This window comes from Pristis pectinata, chromosome 10, assembly GCF_009764475.1.
Source record: "Pristis pectinata isolate sPriPec2 chromosome 10, sPriPec2.1.pri, whole genome shotgun sequence".
Classification (NCBI taxonomy): Eukaryota; Metazoa; Chordata; class Chondrichthyes; order Rhinopristiformes; family Pristidae; genus Pristis; species Pristis pectinata.
The window spans coordinates 93,545,506-93,554,365 of record NC_067414.1 but is presented as its reverse complement, the minus strand read 5'-3'; the positions used below and the strand labels follow the sequence as shown (position 1 = coordinate 93,554,365).

The 8,860-nt window shown below is 45.4% G+C and overlaps 1 long non-coding RNA gene across 1 annotated transcript in view; it reads right to left on the bottom strand.

Annotated features, from left to right (window-relative positions):
• Positions 1 to 6,031: 6,031 nt before the first annotated feature.
• LOC127575347 (uncharacterized) overlaps positions 6,032 to 8,860 on the bottom strand; it is a 34,850-nt gene continuing 32,021 nt past the window's right edge. The window contains exons 2-3 of the long non-coding RNA XR_007957036.1: positions 7,710 to 7,862; positions 6,032 to 6,148 (exon numbers count right to left, since the gene is read on the bottom strand). This is a non-coding gene — a long non-coding RNA (uncharacterized LOC127575347). The remainder of the gene's footprint in view (positions 6,149 to 7,709; positions 7,863 to 8,860) is intronic.

Below are 8,860 nucleotides of genomic sequence, written 5' to 3'. Positions count from 1 at the left end.
GGCGCCAACATAGCATGCCCACAACTTCCTAACCCATACGTCTTTGGAATGTGGGAGGGAACCGGGAGTACCCGGAGGAAACCCAAGCAGACACGGGGAGAATGTACAAATTCCTTACAGACAGCGGCAGGAATTGAACCCGGGTCACTGGCGCTGTAAAAACGTTACGCTAACCACTACGCTACCATGCCTGCCCTCCCTCAGGGGGCTGAGGGAGGGGGACCTGATGCTGTGCAAAATTAGGTGAAGCATAGGTTTAAGGTAAGAGGTCCAGAGGGGCTCTAAGGAATTCGTTTTTCACCCAGAGGATGGTTGCAATTTGGGACACACTGCCTGAGCGGGTGATGAGGCAAAGACCCTCAAGAAGAGTTGGCCAAAGCATAGAAGGCTCTGGACCAAGTGCTTGCAAATGTGACTAATATAGATGGTATTTGATGGTTGAACATGGAGGGTCAGTTCGGACATTATTTATGCAACTCCATCAACATGGTTAGCTCTTAACTGTCTCAAAGGTGATTGGGGATGGATATTCAATGGGGGCCTTGCCAGTGATCCCAAAATAAATGATTAAACAAATAAAGGAAAGACCTTGTTGGGGGTTGGCTGGTGATGGGAGATAGTGGAGAAACTTAACTCTGCCTCTGCAATTATAGCCCTCACCACCCAAGGGCTGATGTGTTGTTTTTCCACTTCGATCATCCAGCGAATATTGAAGGGAGCACGATTTGCTAGCTGTGTCCAGAATCCAGGCCATCCTTGTGGCAAATAACATCACTGGTTGAGTCAGGACATCCCTATGCTTGGACAGGTACATGGATAGGAAATGTTTAGAGGGATATGGGCCAAACGTGGCCAAGTGGGACTAGCTTAGATGGGAATCTTGGTCAGCATGGACCAGTTGGGCTGAAGGGCCTGGTTCAGTGCTGTATGACTCTGTGATGCAGCACCCTGAATATAATGTACACAACATAAGGGGGCACATTTTCCACCCAGCTGCCAGCACTTCAGTCAGACTTGGTCAGCAGCACAGTGGTGCAGCAGTTAGTACTGCTGCCTCACAGCTCCAGGGACCAGGTTTGATCCCGAGCTCGGACACACTCTGTGTGGAGTTTGCACATTCTCCATGACCGCGTGGGCTCCACCTGGTGCTCTGGTTTCCTCCCACATCCCAGTGGCATTAAATGTCCGCTATAAATTACCTCTTGGTGTACTGAGATGGCAAAAGAATCAAAGGGAGTTGAAGGGCATGTGAGAGAAAAGTAACAGGTATACAAGGAAATAAGGAGCGGGGGGAATCGGGGTATTGAGTATAAAGTTGGGATGTTATGTTGCAGTTGTACAGGACGTTGGTGAGGACGCATTTGGAATATTGTCTTCAGTTTTGGTCACCCTGCTATAGGAAAGATGCCATTAAGCTGGAAAGAGTGCAGAGGAGATTTACAAGGATGTTGCCAGAACTTGAGGGACTGAGTTATGGAGAGAAGTTGAGCAGGTTGGGACTTTATTCATTGGAGCTTAGGAAAATGAGGGACGATCTTACAGAGGTGTATAAAATCATAAGGGGCATAGATAGGGTGAATGCACACAGTCTTTTTCCCAGGGTTGGGGAATCAAGAACTGGGGGGCATAGGTTTAATGTGAGAGGGGAGAGATTTAATAGGAACCTGAGGGGCAACTTTTTCACTCAGAGGGTAGTCAGTATATGGAACAAGCTGCCAGTGGAAGTGGTTGAGGCAGGTACATTGACAATATTTAAAAGGTACTTAGACAGGTACATGGATAGGAAAGGTTTTGAGGGATATGGGCCAAATGCGGACAAATGGGTCTAACTCAGATGGGAATCTTGATCAGCATGCACCAGTTGGGCCGAAGGGCCTGTTTCCATGCTGCATGACTCTACGACTGATGGGATCACTCGGATAGGTGCTGGAGTAGATTCTATGAGACAAGTCGCCTCCTTCTGTGTAAGTTCATGCTCACAGAGGTCCCTGTCCAGAGCTTACTTGGGATGGCAGCTGTGCCAGCGGACACTCCATGGTCCCTAGGTGATTCTGAATGCACATTGATGTTACAGACAAGCTGCTGAAGTCTTTCTGTGCATGCAGTTCGGTACTTGCTGTGAGGGAGCCTGTGTGCTGCACCACACCTCAGTGATGTGTGAGGGTCCTTCCTCCCAGCAGAGGACTGAACTCAGGACCACGTGGTCCAAGGGTGGACCACTGAGAACCCGGGGGCTGAGGAAGATGTGACCTCCATAAAGCTTCACGCGCTGGACCATTATCAGTGGAAAATTGGCAATCAACCAACTGAGAGAATATTAGGAAACAGAGACACAAGATTCTGCAGACGCTGTAATCTGGAGTAAAAAAAAATGAGCTGCTGAAGGAACTCAGTGGGTCAGGCAGCATCTGTGGAGGGAAATGGACAGTCAATGTTTAGGGTCGAGACCCTTCATCCGCCCTCATTGGGAAATGTGGCCCAAAGAGGCAGATTTGAAGAAAAATCTTGAAGGTAGATTCAGAGGTAAGGTGACGAAGAAGCTTACAGAAGTAGTGTAGGATATTTGTTTCCTTTTCCAAAGGTGGTTTAGTCAGTGATTACAGGATCACATTAATACATTACTGTACTTCACAATACACACTGTTTACAGTTTCAAATTATAACATGGTCATTGTTATACAGACCACACTCGAGCCCCTGTGGCGCCCACCGGCCAGAGGAATTTCCCCCATTGTACCCATGGATACTGCGTGCTCCTTCTCCAGGGACACACAGGCACAAGCAGTGTCAGATTAGTGCAAATGGCCACAGTGATCGGAACAGATTCGATGGGCTGAAGGGCCTGCGCTATAACTCTTAAGTAGTTTCAGTTTTCAGGGGCTTGGCAGCTGAAGGCAGAGCTGAAGTTGATGAAGTGGTGAAAATTATAAGCCTTGGGTGATTACTGAGAATGATTGAGGTCTCAAGGAGATCAATGGACCTGGAAACACAAAGATTGATCATCAAGATCCATTTTTTTAAAGACTGAGGCATTTCACATTTGGGTTTTGAAACGGCTGGCACAGGGACAACTGATGAAACAGTTTGTGTTAGGTGACAGACATTGAAGCTGAAGTTCAGTGAGGGATTCTGACCAGGAAGAGTATTGGTGGACTTACGTCTGGCATGATCTGTCTGGATAACATGCAAACAAAACCTTTTCACTTCATCTCAGTACATGTGACAACATCGAAATCAGGTTTATTATCACTGACTTATATGACGTGAAATTCATTGTTTTGAAGCAGCAGTACAGTGCAAAGACATAAAAATGACTATAAATTACAAAAACAAATAAAAAGTTGAAAAAAAATAATGAGGGGGTGTTCATGGGTTCAGAATAAGAATCAAAATCAGAATCAGATTTATTATCACTGTCTTATGACTTGAAATTTGTTGTTTTGTGGCAGCAGTACAGTGCAAAGACATAAAATTACTATAAATTACAAAATAAATAAATAGTGCAAAAAAAAGGAATAACAAGGCGGTGTTCATGGGTTCATGGACCGTTCAGAAATCTGATGGCGGAGGGGAAGAAGCTGTTTCTGGATCGCTGAGTGTGGGTCCTCCTGTACCTCTTCCTCAATGGCAGTAACAAGAAGAGGGTAAGTCCTGGATGGTGAGGGTCCTTAGAGATGGATGCCGCCTTCTTGAGGCACCGCCTCTTGGAGATGTCATCTATGCTGTTCCTGAATCATTGTGTGTGGTCGTCAGGCCAATTGCCAATACCAATAAAACATTAACTATTTTTCTTTCCACAGATGCTGCCTGTCCTGTTGATTTCTTTTCCAGCATTTTCTGTTTTTATTTCGGATTTCCAGCGTCTGCAGTGCTGTTTTTCAATTTTCAGGAACATATTGATTGAAATAATTGAAAAGGAGAATAATTGAAACAAAAGATATGCATGAATGCATCACTGTCAACACCCAGTTAACATGACCCAGAACAATGATCTGAGCTACGATCTCCGCTCCAGGCCTGTACATAACCATTTCCTCTCCTTGTCATTTTGCAGAGAACAATGCAATCTCTGATTGTAAATCTGCTCACAGACCACCTGCCAGAATCAATAAACTCAACATGACTTAATTAGGTAATTAGGGTTTGATTTTCACTGGGATGGGCTGGTTATAAAATTCTGCCCAACCTCATGAGAGCTGATGTCAATCCAAAAACCTACAGGAAGTCATGGCTTTTCCTTTTGGAATGTAAGCAGGCCAAATAAGTTGAGAAAGAGCTTGCATTTATATAGCATTCTCCTCAAGATGCCCCAAGGCATTTTACTCTCAGAACAGAGTCACTGAAATGTGCAGCCAATGTGCACTCTTGCAACACACGGTAGTGTGATGAAGAGATAATAATATAGTCTTTTGTTTTGGTGACTAAGGATAAGAATTTTGACAGAGGAAACTAAAGATTAAGTTGATTAGTATCTGTTGTTTTTTTATGCAGAAACTGGACAAAATCAGTTTAATCCGGCATGCATTGCAATAATTATTTCTCATAACAGAGTGAAGTTGGAATGGAAATTTCCATGTACAATTCATATTGACACATCTGATATTTTCCAACATCAGGGGCACACCTAATGATATCACTGTTCACTCAACACCCATTTCCTCTCTTACCAGCAGAAACTGTAGCTCAAAAAGGTGGGAAAAAATGTTGAAGCTTATCAGTGCAACATGGAACTGCAAGGCTTAAGAAATAGGATGCCATTCGACCCCTCGATCCTGCTACGCCATTCAATAAGTGCATGGCTGATCCAACTTTCCCATCCTCTCCACATAACCCATGGTTTATCTCTATTTAAAAGGACACACTGAAATGGGGATCTTCAAAACACAATGGGAGCTGTTCATACACCTTTCAATAGATTGTACACAAGCAAATCTGGAATCTTCAATTCATATTTAGCTGCTGACATATTCATTCTATGGGTGGCAGCGTTCCATTATTGACTTCTTTGGGCAATGCCAGCAGCTGCCACCCCAGTACCACTTATCTCTGCACAATAAAAGATTCAATTTGTTCTAAATGAGGACACGCTTAGATAGAACTAGTGAGTCCAGAATAGTTTCTAACAACAACAAAAAACAAATAACACAAAATTTAAAATCCTAATATTTGGTTTTGAACTTAAAGCCCCCAGTGTCTACGTGCAAACAAGGATCTGCTAACCACACTGCATCACAGAGTGGACACTTCAAGTCAGATTTCAGTGGCTGTCAACTGAACCAATTGGTGACGAGTGATGGGATTGTCATCTGTCCTCAGCAGAGTAGACCTGAGTAGGTCGTCTCTCAGCTCCAAGCAAGCACCTGCGAGAAATTAAAACAGAACATGCCAGAAACACTCAGCAGGTCAGGCAGCATCTGCAGAGACAGAAGCTGTTAATGTTTCAGGATTGAACCCGGGTCTCAAGCACTGTGAGGTAGCGGATCTACCAGCTGTGCCACTGTGACACCCGCTCGACCAATGAGAACAAACTTCTCTCTTAGTTCTAGCGTTCCAGACCTCAGACATTCACTGTCCTTCTCTTCACAGATGCTGCCTGACCTGCTGAGTGTTTCCTGCATTTTCTGTTTTTATCTCAGATTTCCAGCATCTGCAGTGTTTGATTTGCATTCATTCCCAGCCCTGCTCCACAATGAAGATGATTGGTAAGAACTTGGGCTTGGGCTCCACCGTGTCCCTTGTCTCCTCCTGCACTTGTCTAGGGAAGCCAAATGTTGTGAACCATCTTCTACAACGTTCACACCAACCTGGTCTTGAAAGTATCCCAGTCAAGCTCCTCGTCTCTGGGGCAGGATGAATGTGTGAACTTCCCCTCCAGTAAGCCCCTGCCTCAGATTCCCCTCGACTTCAGTCCACTGATGCTAGCTGTACCTCCCAGCCACATGAGCCCCTCTCACATCACCTGCTTGTCCTTCGCGGTGTCAATCTCTGAGGTGGTTCTGGGTGTTCTGCCACAATGCAGCCCTGTGCTCCTCATCGTAACACTGATTCCCCATCCCCTCTTCTCCCTCCACTGTCGACTGTCTTCTCCCATTCCTCCTGCTCTGTACCCCAGGGAGGAGAAACCGGGAGTCTCTCCTGAGATCCTGTACTGACAAAGCAGAAGATAGTTGCTTTAGTGACCTATAATAGTGATGCAACAGGGCAGGTGGTAATGAGGGGTCTACTGTCAACAAAATCAAAGAAAGTTAGTGTTCATAGTGGAACCTGGCTTATCAGTCTCCATGGCAGTTTGTAGATCACAATGGCTCTTGATGTGGTTTGGGTCTTGGGGGCATGTCTTCTGTATTGGGGGTCAACACTGGACTCATGAAGTGGCCTCCGCACTACTCCTCACTATCTTTGCCCGAATGCAAGAGGTGAAGGAAATGAGTATTTCTTTTTTCATTATCGCCCTTTGGAGGCTTGTGTGTGCACGTGTGTGTATGTGTGTGTGAATGTGTGTGTGAGTGTGTGTGTGCGTGTGTCTGTGTGTGTATCTGTGTATGTGTGTGTGTGAGTGTGTGTGTGAGTGTGTGTGCGTGCATGTGTGTGAGTGTGTATGTGTGTGTGTGAGTGTGTGTGAGTGGGTATGTGTGAGTGGGTATGTGAGTGGGTATGTGTGAGCGTATGTGCACATGCGTGTATGTGAGTGAGTATGTGAGTGTGTGTGAGTGGGTATGTGTGAGTGTGTAAATGTGTGTGTGTGTGAGTGTGTGTGAGTGTAAGTGTGTGTGTGTGAGAGAGGAAATCTGTGTGTCTGTGTGTGAGATGAACTGTGTGTGTCTGTGTGTGAGAAACGAACTGTGTGTGTGTGTGTATGCCTGTGTACATGTGTGCCTGTGTGTGTGTTGGTGTGTGTGTCTGTGTGTCTGTCTGCATATATGTGTGTGTGTGTGTTTGTGTGTGAGTGCGTGTGTGAGTGTAAGTGTGTGTGTGTGAGAGAGGAAATCTGTGTGTCTGTGTGTGTGAGATGAACTGTGTGTGTGAGTGTAAGTGTGTGTGTGTGAGAGAGGAAATCTGTGTGTCTGTGTGTGTGAGATGAACTGTGTGTGTGTGTCTGTGTGTGAGAAACGAACTCTGTGTGTGTGTGTGTGTGTGTGTGTGTGTGTGTGTGTGTGTGTGTGTGTGTGCCTGTATACATGTGTGCCTGTGTGTGTGTTGGTGTGTGTGTCTGTGTGTCTGTCTGCATATATGTGTGTGTGTGTGTGTGTGTGTGTGTGTGTGTTGGACCAGTGCACACCTTGATGTATCTACCAAAGTCAGGGAGTTGGTTGTGCTATTGCCTCATACTTTGCGGATTCTAACACCTGGCTCTTCTAATATACTGACTTAGAAACTCCTCGGAGCTGGGAAACTCGCGTTAAATTAATTCTTTGTTGCAGGCCGAAGAATGATTTCCAGGCCCTTTCCTGCTAAATAATTATAATGGAACATGTCCAATACTAAATCAAGTCTTGGTGCCCTGAAAGTTCTTTGGAGTACAGTTGAGGGGGTCACTAAGTGGGGTTGGTAGTTGAGGAAGAGTTACAACCAGGGATGTTGCAATGTACAGTAAAACTGAACTGATGTCCTAAAATGGAAAAGGAGACTTAGAAGGCTGTATCCCATGGTCAGGAGCCCAACATGGAAGCCCAATAAAAGAGGCTGAAGAAGCACATCACCGCCCTTACCACCATCTGCTCCATCAACCAGCTTCTCCTTTAGGTGGGCCTCACCAGCCATTCCAGAACCCACAGCACTGGACTGGAAGCAAGTCATCCTCAAGCCCAAGGGACTGCCTCCAGGCAAGACTAGGGCAGCGATCTCGGTTATTGAGCCTGGAACTATTCGAAAAAATTGTTCTTAGTTTTCGCCACAAGTAAGATTTTGCCTTTATTCGGATAGCTAAAACCCTTTGCCATAGAGATCTGATAGCGCAGTGTTCAAGTTATAGGCCAGTTGCCAGAGATGCGGACCTTTGATCTAGAGAAGTGAGTTCAAATCCCTCCATGGCAGATGGGAAAATGTAATTGTAGAGTCATAGAGTCGTACAGCACAGAAACAGGCCCTTCAGCCCATCACGTCCATGCTGACCTTTTTGCCCATCTACACTAATCCCATTTGCCTGCAATTGGACCATATCCTTCCATGCTTTGCCTTTCTACATGTCTGTCTTAAGTGTCTCTTAAATGTAGAGATTGTATCTGATTCCACCACCTCTTCTGGCAGCGAGTTCCAGATGTCAATCTCTCTCTGCGTCAAAAAAACTGGATCTCAGTGAATGTAACCACAAAACTCCTGTGTTGTAAAAACCCATCTGATTCACTAATGGCCACCAGAGGAGGAAATGTGCCAGCCTTACGTGACTCCAGCCCCATCAACGTGGTCGCCTTTTAACTTCCTCCTTGACAATAAATCTTGGCACTGCCAGTGATGATTGCATCCTGTGAGCAAATCAATAAAAGTTTGGAGTCTTACCTCCCCACCTTATCTGCACCATCTGGAAATGTGAAATACCCACCAAGATTTCCACCTTTCCATTTAAGTTCACCCACATGGTAAGCTCCAAACTTCCTTATGTTCCAGTGCTGGGATACAATCCTTTGCAAGTACCCCAGCCCCCACTTTTAAACCATCCAGTCACCCTTAAAGTATAAGATGGAGCCAGCACTTAGATTCATAGATTCATAATTATACAGCACAGAAACAGGCCCTTGGGCCCAACTCATCCATGCCGACCAAGATGTCTATCTACACTAATCCCATTTGCCTGCATTTGGTCCATATCCCTCTAAACCTTACCTGTCCAAATGTCTTTTAAACATTGCGATTGTATCCACCT